General features: G+C 45.9%; 1 long non-coding RNA gene across 1 annotated transcript in view; it reads right to left on the bottom strand.

Moving 5' to 3' along the window:
• Positions 1–311: 311 nt before the first annotated feature.
• LOC120096258 (uncharacterized) overlaps positions 312–16,788 on the bottom strand; it is a 54,879-nt gene continuing 38,402 nt past the window's right edge. The window contains exon 6 of the long non-coding RNA XR_010057220.1: positions 312–1,380. This is a non-coding gene — a long non-coding RNA (uncharacterized LOC120096258). The remainder of the gene's footprint in view (positions 1,381–16,788) is intronic.

The following is a 16,788-nucleotide window of genomic DNA, read 5'->3' as shown; positions in this document are numbered from 1 at the left end:
CAAAGCTAGGTTCCTAATGGGATCTGAGCGTTTCATTTTACTCCTCAAATTTATTTGAGGTCAGGATGGGCGGGGGCTGGGGGGGAGGCGGGGCGTGCTTGAAGGTTGATGTTTATGCTGCCACCTGTTGGCCATTGGGGGAACTACACAGCAAGGGAAGAAAGCACTCTATTTGTATTCATAGACTATTTATATTCTGGTCCATAAATGCTTCTTAGATGCTGGGGAAGGGAGCTCACAGACCATTTAGAGGATATTGCAAAGGCCTGGACCTGTCTCCAGAGAAACAAATAAAAATCACCCACAATATATATGTTTAATAAAGCCCTTTTTAAAAGATTTATTTAGTTTATGTCTATGAGTGTTTTCCTCGCGTATATGCCTGTGCACCACACGCATGCCTGGTGTGCTTGGAGGTCATAAGCGGGTATTGGATTCCTTAGACCTGGAGTTATGGCCAGTTGTCAGGTGCTATTTGGTTGCCGGTACTGGAACTTCTGCAAGAACAAGTTCTCTTAACCACTGAGCCGTCTCTCCAACTCCCACAATAGATTTTTGTGGACAAATACGGATAGCCCAAAGTCCATCGGTATACCCAAGCAAAGAAACCTCATTATTTTGTGCTGTGGGTGAAAAAAATCAGTACAAATAAATCATACATTCTGGAACAATAATTTAAATGCAAGATTATTCTTGGAATTTTTTTTTCTTTTATTCTTTCACACTAAATGATTTTTTTTTTTTTGGTTCAAATCTGGTGGTCAACTACTGAAAGAAAAGAAGAAAAATAAAACTCTTTAACCTTGTCCCATCGAGTTGCATTTCTGGGGTAATTGAATGGGAAGGGCTCCTAGGGATTCTGGGTTGTGTCCCCATCAGAAACAGGTGAGCTCTACACAGTGAAGGCTACACAGAGCCATCGTCTGCCTCTGGCAGTGTCTTCTCTAGCGCTTAAGGTCTTCCTTAAGTGCCAAGCAAGCGTTGTACCCCAGCTGCTAAGATGTTTTGATTGTTCTCCAGTGATCTCCAAACTTGGAGACTTTCTCTCCTACATCCCAAAATGAAGTTATTTTCCCCCATGTCTGGGAAGAGAGGCCTACTCAGTCCTCTGAGCATCTTAGAACTCCCCAGAATGGCTCTCCTGGCTTCCTCCTTTATGGTGTGAGTGACAGACTCCATAAGGAGCAGCAACTGGTCCAGGGCACCCGGCACATTCGTCCCATCCCGAACACGATACGCTTGAACTTAAAATGTTGGTGCATAGCGATGGAAAGCGTTACCAGAGTGAGGACACGAGCTTCCAAATGGTACTCATTCATGTAATCTATGAATACAAATAGAGCGCTTTCTTCCCTTGAGCAAGGGGTTGACATCCAGAATCTGTAAAGAAGAAGAAACACATGAAAATGTTCAGTCAGTAGGAGGGCAAATTATGTCAAGCTCATGGCGCAGGTGCAGAAGCAACTACTCAGCAGACCGAGGCAGAATGACTTCGTGGCCAAGTCTATCTAGGCTATAGAACTGATGCCAACCAGCCAGGAATACAGAGCAAGACCGTGTCTAAAAAAGGGGGTGGAGACGTGACTCTACCTCAGGCCATGAAGAATGGCTATCACCCAGAGAGCAGACCATAACAGATACTAGCCAGAAAGGAGAGACACATACACTCATGGCCCGTGCAACGTGGCATACACACTCTGGAAACAGTATGGGCATTCCTTAAAGAAGGAAGAGAAAGCCAGGAGGTGCATGTCCATAATGCCAGCACTCAGGAGGCTGAGGTAGGTAGATCTGTGTGAGTTCAAGACCATGCTGGTCTACAGCATGAGTTCCAGGACAGCCAGGGCCACAGAGAGACTCCATCTTGGAAAAAAAATGGCAGTGGATTGGAATATAATCAAAGATCATGATACACATATGAAAATGCCACAATCCAGCTCATTAATTTGTACGGTAAATTTATCCTATTTTTGAGAATAGAAACATAAACATCATCCCCTTGTGTACTGTGTGTGTCCCTACCTGCTGACAGCACCCTGCAGACTCCTGACAAAGCAGCGGCCTCTAACAGCATCACTGCTGTCTGCCTCTGGGTAGCTTCAGGAGGCTTTACAAGTTTATTAATGTCATAAACTGTAGCTTTCGAAGTTATCTGCAGTATGTAATTACAAATGCGTGTTATCGGTATTACCGGCGTGATGCTTGAGTTTGCTTTTCCATTAGTAGAAACTCTGCGTTTTACGCATTAATTATACAAAGGATTAATGATGGCTGACACACGTCGGTCTACATGAAGACGGCACCGTCGGAGCAATTACACTGATGGTAGAGTGGTCCCCTCTTTAGTGAAGGCGGCGTTCCAAACAATGGTTTTAAGTGCATTTGCTCTTAAATGTAAAATGATGGGGGACGAGGAATAAATGAACCCATGCCTATAAAACCCGGTTTCACGAGAGAGCAGTAGGTACTGAGCATGCCCACTCCTAACTCTTCTTAAATTCAATTCTTATAAAAGTCCAGCTCAAGGGATTTAGTTGTTTTTTTTTTGTTGTTGTTGTTGTTTTTTTTTACTTTATTTTTTGCAACATTCAACCTGCAACGTCAACTCCAAATTCAGCTAGCCCAGGGCAAACCCACCCTGGTCTTATCCAGGGTCCCCATCAATAAGCACCTTCCTTAAGTTTCAAAAGCAAAAGCTCGGGGGTTATGGAACAACTTCCCTCTCTTTAATTTACCCATGCTTTTTGACAATTTTGCCTCCCAATAAACTCTTGAATCTTTCCACCCCACCACCACCACCCTGTCCGCTGCCATACTCTGGCTGGAGCTTTTCCATATATGGTACCTGACCCCTGCAGTGGCCCCAAGCCCCACTCCTCACACCCACCTCAGGCCCATCTCAAATCCATCCTCTTCACTGTAGCAAAGGGAGAGACAAGGAAACAAATGATAGCTCCTCTCCCTGCTGCAAACACTTCTGGTCTGGAGATGAACCTTGAACTCCCTTCCACAGCCCATGTGGCCTGGCCTCCTCCAGCGCTGGGCTGCCTCTGACCTCCATGATCTCCGCGGGCACTGAGTTCCTATCCCAGGAACTTGGAAGAACTGGCTCAGCTCCCATTTGAACTTCAACTTTCAGATCCAACTCAACACTTTCCTCAAGGGTCTTGCAAGGTCAAATTCCTTCCAGCACCCGCCACCTTTGTCTTACAGTGCAATGTTATGATGACCTATGTTAATATCTCACTAAAATGAATGCCTACTTCCCTCAGTGATCTGTAAATTGCATGAAGGTACCATCTCTTTCTAAGCCCTAGTTCCCGTCTTGCCAGTAGAGACCAAGTAAATACATGGTTGGTTGGTTGGTTGGTTGGTTGGGTGGTTGGGTGGGTGGGTGGGTGGGTGGGTGGATAGGTGAGTTGTTGGTTAGTTGGTTTGCTAGTTGTCTGCTTAGTTGGTTGGTTGCCCTGAGTAGCCTGCTGTCCCAGCGGGGACCCACCACCTCTCCTCCCAGCTTCATCAAACCTTCAGATCCTGAACCATACAGACAGGAGTCTAGTATGGCTGTCCTCTGAGAGGCTCCACCCAGCAGCTGACTCAGACAGATGCTGACACCCACCGCCAAACAGTGAACGGAGCGTGGAAACTCTTATGGAAGAATAGGAGGAAGGATTGCAGGCCCCAAAGGGGCTAGGAACTCCACAGGAAGATCAACAGAGTCAACTAGCCTGGACCCTTGGGGCTCCCATCAGAGTCAACATAACATGGACCCCTGGGAGTTCTCAAAGACTGAATCACTATCAAAGAACAGGCTAGACCTAGGCCTCCTTACACATATCTAGTAGATGTGCAGCTTGGCCTTTATGGGTCCTGAACAACTGAAGTGGGGCTGTCCCAAAAGCTGTTGCCTGTCTGTGGGATATGGTCTTCTAGGTGGGCTGTCTTGTCTGGCCTCTGAGGAGAGGAAGGGCCTTAGCCTTGCAGAGACAAGAGTGCCAGGGTGGGAGGCTCCCACCGGCTCAGAGAAGAAGGGGAGGAGGGATGGGAGAAGGTTTGTGAGAGGAGGTGACTGGAACAGGGGCAGTGAGTGAGATATAAAGTGAATAAGTAAAAATTAATTATATATAATTATATATATAATTAATTTTGAAAAAGAAGCACTCCAGATACAGAGGCAGGTAAATCTCCTGAGTCTGAGGTCTATAGATCAAGTTCCAGGACAGCCAGGGCTACAGAGAAACCTTGTCTTGAACCAACAACAGCCAAAAGAATCATGACTAACACCAGTCTTCCTGGATTGGGGGTTTTGTTCGTTTGTTTATTTGTTTGGTGTTTGTTTGTTTATCTGGTGGGGTAATGAGAACAAAGGCTCCCGCTGCCTGAAACTTACTCTATAGACCAAGCTGACCTCAAAGTCCCCGAGATCCACGCTAACTAACGGCGTTGAAAGACCACAGACACATTTCATAAGAACAGTATTGCTTTTCTTATTACCCACCAATGCCTTTTGTACAGACACTTGTTTTTGCAGAGCAAACCATGAGGTGCTACTAAAAGATATTTAAAAATCATGTTCTTTTTTTTTAATTATGTGTATGCGTGTGCCCCTTTGTGTGTGCATGTGAGTGCAAGTCCCCCTAGAGGCCAGAGCGTCCGATCCCCCGGAGCTGCAGTTTCACCTGATGGTAACCCGCCCACCACAGAGGCTAGGAAGGGACCTCAGGTCTTTTGCAAGAGCAAGCTGAACGTTCTCTTAAGTGCCAAGTATGATGAGGCCCTGGGTTTGATCCCTAATAAATAATAAATAAATCAAGTAAATTGACATGAAGTTCTAGTTCAGGGTTCTTCAAACGTATGCCAAAAGCAACTAAAATGAGAATAAGAAGTTTTGGGTACTGACAATACGAAACTTCTAGAAATTCCATTCACGATGGGATGGACCTCATCAGATTGCTCAGATCTGAAAGGGAAGTCGACCTCCTTGTTTCTGAATGGAGAGGATCGAAGAGGAGGCAAGCAAGTCCTGTGGGCAGCTGCAGTGCCACAGCCATCCCGTCGAGCCCCTGCAGTTATCTGCTTGCTGCCCCATTGAGCCCCTGCAGTTATCTGCTTGCTGCCCCATTGAGCCCCTGCAGTTATCTGCTTGCCGCCCGGTTGAGCCCCTCCGTTTGTCTGCTTGAACAGGTGCGGCCTCAAAGTCATCCCATTTTACAGATTACAGATTACAGATTACCAGCACACCGGACGCCGGAGCCTCCTCACATGGAGATGAGGGCCGTGTCTATCCCTCTCTGCTGTATTACACAGCTCCTCACAGAGGACTGTTTCCCAAATCTCTGTCCTCGTTAGAACCCTTTTTATTTTTCCACCAATATTTCTCTTCCCCCGCTATCTTCTAGAATGATAGAATGTATCTCCCTTCTCTGTTTTGCTGCCTTCTCTAGCTCTTCCACAGCTACCTCAGTTCCTAGTTTATCTTTGGGCCAAGGACGCATTCATCGGGCATGCTGTCCCACTCTGAACCTCCCACTTCGTATGCTCCGGACCTTTCTGGAGTCCGACATTTGACTAAAGCATGCACGTATATTTATATTTGGTCTGGATCACTGACAACTATATAGTGACCTGACAGCCTTCTATATTCAGAAGCCAGGCCGCCATCAAGGGTGACAAATGACACCGACCTAATGACCACAGTAATTCACTGTCCCGTTTAAAGACACTATTTAGCAAAGTCAAGGTTAAAACCACGTAATGGAACAAAGGAAGGGGCTCTGCTCCTGGACTCCGCACAGACTTTAGCACAGACTTCCACTACTAGGAAATAGCTATCCTGTGTGTCCACGTACATTTTTAAAAGATTCTCTTCTGGAGAACAGCCGTACAACATCTAAGGAGAGATTGTTTGAGACTTTATAAACACTTAAACTAAGGCCAGGCACCGAGGTGCAGAACTCCTCTCTGTGCACCCAGAAGGTAGAGGTAGGGACATCAGGAGTTCAACGCCACTCACACCTACAAAGCCAGACTGGGCTATGGTGAAATAAATTAAACAAAGGAGCTAGAGAGATAAACGAGCAGTTAAGAACGCGCTTGCTGCTGGGCTTGGGGATTTAGGTCAGTGGTAGAGCGTGTGCCTAGCAAGCGCAAGGCCCTGGGTTTGGTCCCCAGCTCCGAAAAGAAAAAAAAAAAGAAAGAAAGAAAGAAAGAAAGGAAGGAAGGAAGGAAGGAAGGAAGGAAGGAAGGAAGGAAGGAAGGAAGGACGCTTGCTGCTCTTGCAGAGGACCTGAGTTCAGTTCCCAGCACTCTTGTTGTGCAGCCCACAACCCCCTGTCACCCAAGTATCCCAGGACCCAAAGCCTGCTTTTGACCTCTGAGGGCATCTACACTCACATGCACACAGACATGAGAATAAACATGAGAAAACCAATCTTAAAATAAGGAAGGAAGAAATGTAGCTCAGAGAGAGAGGGGGAGCACATCCATGATCTAGACTCAATCATAAAAAAAGGAATAAAAATATGAACATACAGAATTTCCCTTTTCATGACTAAAAACAGAGAGAGTCTCTCAAGGGCTCTAGCTTGTCTTAGTTATGTGCTAGCATGGGATCTGCACTTAGGAGGGCTTAGGAGGGGGACATCAGTAGAGAAGTCCATCTGAGAAGCTGGAGCTGAAGGCTCTCCTGCCGAGCTTTGCCTCAAATGGACACAATGAGGAAGGTAGGGAGAGGCTACCCCACCATCTGTGGGAGAGCATGCGAGTACAGATGGACCCAGTGAGGTGCAAAGCTACTGAGCCAGCACTCTGTGAACCCTCCGTGTAGGAAAGGAAGAAGAAGAGTGAGGCTCTGTACCTTCAAGAAAGCCACAGCCCCGAATCTGGTGGCCCAGTTTGCAGCTGCCCGGGGGTAGGGGGCAGGGCAGTGTTACCCGCTCCGCTCCGCCAGCACTCTGCCAACCATCCACGCCACTCCCCCTCGTGAGCTCATCTGATTAATATGTAACCAAAGAAGTGAAAGGCATTTCCCAATCTGCATGTCTGGCAATTCTGACATTCCTCCAGGCCGGAAGCAATCGCCAAGCAAGGCCTTCTCCCCCGTGACATATTTATTCTCCCTCTTCAGATTCAAGCCATTCCAGGAGCTGAGTTCAGAAATACAGCAGAAGCAGCCTGCTTGCCCGCAGCATCTGCATGCTTTACATACGCTGAAATATGTAGCTTATTAATGACCGATTTCCCAGCCTCGGCAATAAGCTTTTTATTAGCATGACACTTCTTAACTTACAAGTGTCAGGCCGTCGTGCCCTGTGCGTGTCTCCTTTATGATATTTAGTATAAAGACAGAGCGGTATTTATGTCCCTCACAATCAGAGGATGGATTGTTTTAAGATCATACAGCCTAGATGCGATAAAGAAAGAAGGGAGCTTACACAATGATAAATATTTTCATTAAAAACTTTAAAACTAAAAGTTCAAAGATATGTTCCCCTCTCTTATTTCTTGTCAAAACATGACTTAGGACCCAAAACTAATCTTCTTTCAATTTTATTCCATATTTCAGCGCTGTCATAGTACTCAGCGGAGAGTATTGGAATACGATCGTTTTTTATTTTGTTGATGCTACCGACAGCTTTATTTCACAAAGCAATCTTATACTATGTCTAGCGGTAGCAGGGCATAGAGGTCAAATAGTCTATCCTTACAAGTAGAGAGCTTATTAAATGGGACGTCTATTAAACCCGATGGACAACATAAAGAAACATTTCAGCGAAATACTTTTAACATAGTTCAATGAAGATACGGCTCGAAAGGGCAGTAAATAATTTAAACAGAGACCAATGGGGAAATTGTTCCATTTTTTTTTTTAACAGCATCTTCAATTTATATTTCAAACACAGCGGGTAAATAGAAAGGCAGAAAGAAACAAAAGCTACAGAGAACAGCCCAGGGTTTAGCATCCCGGCAAGCCGGATATTTCTCTAGCAAGCGCGAAGGCCTGTAGTGCCCCCGGCTCTGAGCTAAACACCAACTTGTCAACACTTCTCTGCTACAGAGTTCATTTAAAATGGTTCAGCCAGGAGACATGGTAGGACAGCCCAGGACCCCAGCGCTAAGGAGCCACAGCTCAAGGCCAGACTGAATGACACCATACCCTATCTCTAAAGAGTAAATAATGGCGAGGTGGAGGGATGGCTCAGTGGTTAAAAGCACTGACTGGAACCAGGTCTCCAGAGGACTTGAGTTCAATTCCCAGCACCCACATGAGAGCTCACAAGCATCTGTGGCTCCAGCTCCAGGAGACCTGACACTCTCACACAGATATACATGCAGCAAAATGCCAGCGTACATATAATAGATATGTAGCCATAAGCACTTTATGATTGTGGATGAGATAACTGTCAGGGGGGGGTCTCACTGTGTAGTCCTATCCATGTAGGCGGCTGGACTTGAACTCACAGATCTTCCCTGCCTCTGCAAGATTTACAGATATGCACTTCCACACCTGGAAATGATGTTTTTCAAAGGCTCTTCCTGGCATCTGCTTTGGAGAGTAACTTCATTTTTAAATCATATTGATAGATCATAGCCCAGCATTTGGGAGGCGAAAACAGGAGGATCTCAAGGCTAGCCTGGCCTACATATCAAGTTCTAGGACAACAGGACTACAAAGAGATATTCTCTCTCTCTCTCTCTCTCTCTCTCTCTCTCTCTCTCTCTCTCTAACATATGTTCACTTATTGAATAGATTGGGTATAAGAACCTAGATGTGGAGTTGGGGATGTGGGTCAGACATAGGGTGCTTGTCCAGAATTCCCAAGGCTCTGGGTTCCATGCACACCGCCACAGAGGACAATCAAATCTCAATGCAATTACAAAGGGTGCTAAAAGAGTGTATTAATCCATGTTTAAGATTTGTTCTTATTATTTTTAATTATATGTAGGTGTGTGTGTGTGTGTATGCATGTGGATATGAACACACAGGAGTGCAAGTCCCAGAGGAGGCATGTGATCTCCTGGAGCTGAAGTTAACGAGAGTTGTGAGTCATTTGAACCTGGGTGCTGGAAACCAAGCTTCAGGCTGCCCAGAGGACAGCAGTGCTCTTTCTTTTTCTTTTTAAGATTTATTTATTTATTTCATATATATGAGTACACTAGCACTGTCTTCAGACACACCAGAAGAGAGCATCGGATCCCATTACAGATGGTTGTGAGCCACCATGTGGTTGCTGGGAATTGAACTCAGGACCTCTGGGAGGGCAGTCGGTGCTCTTAACCGCTGAGCCATCTCTCCAGACCCCGACAGCAGTGCTTTTAGCCACAAAGCCAGATCTCTGGCCCCCAAAATGTGTTGATTCAGAGCAGAATTTTCATTTGGATATCCCTGGTAAGTCCTTAATTGTGTGTGTGTGTGTGTGTGTGTGTGTGTGTGTGCATGTGCGTGTCTGTGTATGTATGAGTGTAATTGAACTTTTCATTACTTTAATCGTATTTAGTATTTACTCCTCTGTATGCTAGAGACAGAGGGAGAGGGAGGGGGAGGGGGAAGGAAGGGAGGAGAGAGAATGAATCCATAAACTAAATAGCCGTCTCATCTTCACGTTTATGCTCTGAGATCCTATGAAGATGGCGACCAGCACCTGCCCTACCAGTGAAGGTTAGTATGGATGCCACATCTCTTATTCTTGAAACTGGGTGCCCAGTCTCTCATCAGGAAGTCAGGTCCCTGGTCTCTTGCCAAGAATATAAACTACTTGATGTAGGGTTATCAGTGGATTTACCTGGCGGGGTAATTAATAAGCTACAGACACATAAAACCCGAGTTGTTAAAGTTTACGGTCGCCTCCCTCGCAGCATCCCTTCGGCCACTGTCCTTGCTTCAGCGCGCGGTAAATCATCTACCTAAATGTATTTGCACCCGATCATTTTTTAAAGTCACAATCTTTGTAGTGTCAACTTGTCAAGGGTCAAAGGGAAGAACAGGCAAGATTCCCAAATCAATCTGCTTGTAGAAACTGTCTCGTTTCATTTCAAATTACCTGCTGTGGTGGACGCTGGGTATGGACAAACTGCCTTCCTCCATAAACCATGACAGCACGGGTCGAACTTATGCGATCATTCATAAGGCCCGAGTCACGTCGCTTCTGTCATTAACTACTTTTAAACGGCTCTGCAGGGTAAGTGATCTTGCAGGGCAGCCACAGATATAAATACTGTTCGGACAGTTTAATGTCAAGAGACAACTCCTCTGGGATTAAAACTGTGTAACCCAATAAGACGGCTGCCCATACAAGGACTGAGGTGCTCTGGGGTTGTTACAGGAAGTCGTATCTTTACATATGTTTTGTGCAAGTAAGCCAAACATCATTCGTCTACATTATGTAATGACCCAGATTTCTGAAATATTAAAAAAAAAAAATAACACTCAGAGCCTCGGCCTTCCCGAAAAGCATTCTTCTACAGTTTACACGTTGTCCTTGTGAGACTGAAGAGACGAGCACAAGATGGTGTGATCCTTGGGCTTGCGGGGCTCAAAGGACTACTCAAGACCTAAGCTCGCCATGACATCAGGGCAGTAGGATACAATACCTTGTGCGAGAACAGCCAGGGGAGATGAACCAGGACTGAAATCGTTATTCCCTCACCATCTCGGCTTACCCGTACCATTAACACAGCAATGCCTAAACTAGCAATTGGTACTTATTCAACATTGGGTATATGCTGTGTGCTGTAAGGAGGGCTGTATATGTACGCCTTTGCTGAGACTCGCATCCTAAGGAGGAATCTGTTTTAGTCTCAGTTTAAAGGTGGTAAGGCTGTGCACCAGAGCAGACAATGGCTCGCCTCGACAGGAGCAAGTTTTGTGTGCAAATGGAGAAGTCAACCATGATGCTATGCTGTCTCCATCACGTCTGCCCGCCCCCCAAGGACTTTTCTTGCTTGACATATGAAGTATCGCACAGTATAAATACAGCGGTTCTGCTCTCTTTAACATGCACGCTATGTGCAAAGATCCTTCCCAATCACTAAAAGGAAAGTGTTGCTTAGTTACGGGAAGGCACGTTGAGTCAAACCAAGTGGATGTAAGAATTCCTCTCTGGGAACACGAAGACTTTCCAGAGGGTACGTGGGCACGGAACTTTTAAGGAAATCAATTTCAAAATACCGTGTCCATATGTTTTCTTTCCTAAAATTAATCACCCTGAGAACATACGCTAATCCAGTCTCTACCCCAAATACAACAGATGCTCCCCAACCTACTTCAAAAGAAACGCCCACGCACACACCCCAACTCTTATCCCACCCGGAGGGTGAGAGCCCTTACCTCCCCCAATTTCCTTACCCGTCCATCCCCAGAAGAGATGTGTGTCAATCAAAGGCCCTCTGTGTTTAAGACTCCCCTACCAAATCGGTTTCTGGTGCTACCTCGATGTGGAAGGCAGCTGCTGACCTTCAGAACCTCTCCTTAGGATACTCACACGCACAGCTGTATGGTAGAGAGTGAATAAGTGCCACCAGCACGGGACAAGTGTCTATGGGGGAAAGAGAATGGAAATGCAATTTCAAAGGGGAAAAACACAGGAGAGTTTGAGTATTTTTAAACGGATGCTGGTGAGTGCAAGGTCCCCGTGAAACTCATATTCTTCTGCATAAATCCCAACCGGGTTCTCATCTGGAGAACTGTGGAGAGTTAGGGCTGTGGTCTGCTGCCTAAACATAGGGTGTCATCAGCCCTAGGTCTCTGCCCATGTGTAAACACATAAACTCACACATGCATGCATGTCTACTGCATGACCTCTTCAAAACATCTCAACACATGGCCCAGGGTGAGGAGGGGGTCAGTGCACTTAAAGAAGCAGTGTAATGGATTTACTATGTTTTCAAACCTTGATATTAAATGTATTCACATTGAACTTCCAATTAAAACCATGCAGGACAGAGCATAAGTAATTTTCTTAAAATGGCATCATCACTGCATGTGCACCCAGGATGGGGGAGGGCATTTGTGTGGATGTAAGAGAACATTGTTTTTTTTAAATTTACGTGATTTTTATTTCATCTGTATGAGTGATTTGCCTGATATATATATGTATATATATATAATTGCACATATGTAACTATGCACATATGTAAATGTATGTTACACACCTTGCCTATGGAAGTCAGAGGAGAGTGTTAGATTTCCATGGAACTGGAGGTACAGATAGATGGCTGTGAGCTACCATGTAGGTGCAGGGAACTGAATTCAGATCCTCTGCAAGAACCACCAGTGCTCTCTTAACCCACAAGGCATCTCTCCAGCCCTGTCAGAGGACGACTTCGTGGTGTCTGTTCTATCTTTAGTTCCAGGAGTTGAACTCAGGCGCCAGGTTTTGCGTGACCTTTACCTGAGGAGCCATCTGCCCAAGATTGAAGAAAAGATTTTGAAAATTATTTTAAGAAGTGTATATGGGGGCTGGAGAGACAGATGACTCAGAAGTTAAGAGCATTCCTTGCCTGCTTTTCAGAGCGGTGGCTCACAACTCTCTGGTCCTCAGATACACATGCAGACAAAACACGTGGACATATAATACTTGTTGTTGTTTGGTGTTTTGAGACAGGCGTGTTCTCTGGGTAACAGCCCTGGCTGTCCTGGAACTTGCTTTGTAGATAGACTGGCCTCGAACTTGCGGCCTTCCAAATGCTGAGATTAAAGGTGTATACCATCAAGTCTAGTTTTTTTAATTAAAAAAAATTTTTTTGAGGAAGTATATGCGGGCAAAAATGGTCCCAAGGCCACAGAAAGAGAACAGCAGTGATTCGGGTGATGTGTTCAGAGGAAGCTCCACTGAGGGTTGATTTCCATTGCTCCAATGATTCAGGTTCCAAATTGAAAGGAAGCTGCAGAACCACTGGCGTGGACACAGCAACCTGGAGTAACTGCCGGCTTAGAACCAGAGGCTCAGAAGCACAGCATGGGCTACAGAGCCTGGTTTGCAAAGAACGTAAGCATAACCTGGAGTCAGTGTCATTCCTCAGGAATTTGAGGATTTTTCTCCTGCTATTTTCTGGGTATGGGTGTCTCCCTGCATGTATGTCTCTGTAGCTTGTGAGTGCCTGGAGTCTGTGGAGGCCAGAAGAGGTTGGTGGAACCCCCCTAGAACTGGAGTTACTGGTGGTAGTGAAGTCACCACATAGGCTCTGGGACTCAAATCTGGGTCCTCTAGAGGAACAGCCAGTGCTCTCAACTGATGGAACGACTTTCCAACCCACTCCTCAGTAATTTTACAGCCGTATCTTCCTTTTCTTTTTGAGTGGGGTCCTACTCCATAACCTAGACTGTCCTCCAACTCAAAGCAATTCTTTTTTTTGTTTGTTTGTTTGTTTATTTCATGTATGTGAATACACTACTACTCTCTTCAGACACACCAGAAGAGGGCATCAGATCCCATTACAGATGGTTGTGAGGCACCATGTGGTTGCTGGGATTTGAACTCAGGACCTCTGGAAGAACAGTCAGTGCTCTTAACCACTGAGCCATCTCTTCAGCCCCAAAGAAACTCTTCTATCTCAGCCCCACAACCTACTTTTTTAATATTTATTTTATGTATATAAGTGCACCGTTGCTGTCTTCAGACACACCAGAAGAGGGCATCAGATCCCATTACAGATGGTTGTGAGGCACCATGTGGTTGCTGGGAATTGAACTCAGGACCTCTGGAAGAGCAGTCAGTGCTCTGAACTAAGGAGCGATCTCTCCAGCCCCCACAAATTATTTTTTAATGATCAAGCCTTCCCTCCCAATTATTAAGTAGTGCACACAGGCAAGACTGAGGAACTACTACAAATCATAACCTCATCATCTAGAGGTAACCAAAGAAATAGGGCCTTCTGGGGCTGGAGAGATGGCTCAGTGGTTAGGAGCACTGTCTGTTCTTCCAGAGGTCCTGAGTTCAATTCCCAGCAACCACATGGTGACTTATAATCATCTATGAGATCTGGTGCCCTCTTCTGGCCTACAGGTACATATGTAGGCAGAACGCTGTATACATAATAAATCTAAAAAGAAAAAAAGAACAGTAAGAAAGAGGGCCTTCTTGTACAAATTCTTTTGAAACCCTACATATTAAAATTGGCAGGCTACACACATCTGTAATCCAAGTACTCAGGAGTTCAAGGCCAGCCTGAGCTGTGTAGTAAGATCCTATCTCAAGGTTTAAAAAAAAAAGGGTATCTCAGGCTAGGCATGAATTAACAGCTTTGCCTACCATGCTTGAAGCCCTGGGTTCAATCCCCCAATGTTCAGAAATAATTAAATACAAACTGGAGAGATGGCTCAGCAGTTAAATGAACTGGCTGCTGTCTCAGAAGACCCAAGCTTGGTTCCCAGCACCCATGTGGCAGCTCACAGTGAGTCCAATGCCCTCTTCTGGCCTCTCTGAGGACTGCATGCACTAGTAAACATAGCGGTAAACAAAACTCACATAAAAATTTTCATATACGTACTTTTAATTAATAAAACAACATTTAAAAAAAACTCAGTTTCTAGACTCAGCTTCGATTCTCCAATCTTTTCAGCAACGCATATTTAAAATGTTTTCTATTTTTACAGTAATCTACAATCATAATGCCTTTCAGATCTGGTATCCCATTTACCTCACCAAGTTTTGGGTCTGCGCGACTGTCCTTTTAACGTAAGGCAGCAGGCCCCCGGAAGCTGCGTGACTGACTGAAGCTCTAAGTTCAGTGTTCTCCCAGGGACCCCAGAGCTCCTAAAACAAAGTCTGCATCAACACAAACAAACACAGCGTCCAACAGTCTGCAGAGTGCGGCAAGGACGCTTCTGGAAGCACAACCCTGAGAAAGACCGTGCCATGCATTTGACCGCTGACGTAGGAAGCGGGGGCGGGAGGGGGGCCCTTGCGGAATATCTGAAAGTCGAGATTCCTCAACCTCAGAGACTCGGAACAGTCGCACTTTCTAGTTTGGTGGAGCCATGAGTTAACATAAGGCGAAGCTAATCTTCTGAAAACTCTGTTAGCCAGGGACTGGCAACACACAAAGCCTCCACGCCAAGAGGCAGCACGGTAATGCAGTGCAGTGCAGGGCAGGGCCGAGCAGAGCAGTGCAGTGCCTCGGGAGCCGAATCCTCGAATGGCCAACAGACAACAAAGAACGGCCACTGCAGAGATGGGAGTCACCCCTGCAGGTGGCCTGTATGTATTCAGTGGGTACCTCATAAGGCTCGAAGTGAGTCTTAACTACCAGGAGATCTCCCAAGTGAAACTCGAGAGCCAAGATCGATGCAAATGCATGAAATTTATTTTTCCGGCACATCGATAGGGGTCGACCCTCAATCAGCCCCTCATGGCGAGTGACTAGAAGATGACCCTGAATGGCTTTAACAAGCAGTTTTTATACCTTTTAGGGATACAGGTTACACCAGCAAGGTTACAGTTTAAACTTATTGGCTAAGCATATTGACCTTTGAATCTATTGGCTAGCAAGCATAAGACATGCACTCGAACTCTATCTGGGACCAGAGGGTCAGGTGACTATCGGTACATTCTGTGGTTTTTTTTTTTTTTTTTTTTTTTTTTTTGGTTCTTTTTTTCGGAGCTGGGGACCGAACCCAGGGCCTTGCGCTTCCTAGGTAAGCGCTCTACCACTGAGCTAAATCCCCAGCCCCCCATTCTGTGGTTTTTCAAGAATGTCTCTGCTCCTCCCAAGAACTGTGGGTGGAGAATGGAACTTGGCATAGCCTTGACCCGAGGTGGGAAGCTGGTTCTTGGCCTAATCTTGACCTGAGGTGGTGGGTGTAAGGCTGGCCAAAGCGCCTAGGGTCCTCACAGGAACTCCATAACCCACCTACTTTCTTTCTTTTTAAAGATTTCTTTATTTGTTATATATGAATATACTGTAGCTGTCTTCAGACACACCAGAAGAGGGCATCGGATCTCATTACAGATGGTTGTGAGCCACCATGTGGTTGCTGGGATTTGAACTCAGGACCTATGGGAGAGCACTCAGTGCTCTTAACCACTGAGCCATCTTTCCAGCCCTCCCACCTACTTTCTATCAGGCCAAGCGTCTTAATAGCTCTTATGCTTCAGTGAGAACTAGGGTCCTTCAACCTCAGCAGTGGCATCTTGGGCTCTGGGGACCTAGCATCAGTGCAGATGGGCAGGAGAGTGTGGTGGAGAAGTGTCGGAGGCAGGAGATGGCCACCACCACTGCCAGCAAACACCACCTCCAAGCCACACTTTCCTGAAGCACGAGTGAGGGGATCTTCTGGTGAACAGTATGTTTACAGCACACAAAATATTAAAACGGCCCATTGAGTCTTATTCAGGAAAGCTGATCTTGCCTGTCATTTTACTATGGTGCAAGGCCTGGGCCAGTCACCTCCATGTACTACTATCCCATGTGACCCCCACTGTCCATAGCATGCCTAGCACTGGGTGGAAGATGAACGTGACACAGTTGTACAAGTGAGAAGGGAGCCTACACTCAAACCCACCTGGTTCATCTCCTGAGCTCGTGTCAACTGTGACCTACACCGCCTTTCTCCCCTCCCCCACATCTTCACATCGCCTCAGCTTCCGGCCATGCCTGTTTTCTGAAAGTAACGCTCAGCAGTGTTCCTCAACCTGTGGGTCTCGACCCCTTTGAAGGCTGAATGACCCTTTCGCAGGGGTCATCTAGGACCATCTGAAAACACAGATATTTACATTATAACTCATGGCGGTAGCAAAATTACAGTTACAAAGCAGCCGATGGAATAGTTTTTGTGGCGGGGGGTCACTG

Source organism: Rattus norvegicus, chromosome 13, assembly GCF_036323735.1.
Source record: "Rattus norvegicus strain BN/NHsdMcwi chromosome 13, GRCr8, whole genome shotgun sequence".
NCBI lineage: Eukaryota > Metazoa > Chordata > Mammalia > Rodentia > Muridae > Rattus > Rattus norvegicus.
Note: the sequence above shows the minus strand (reverse complement) of the source record. Positions and strands in the feature narration are given on the sequence as shown.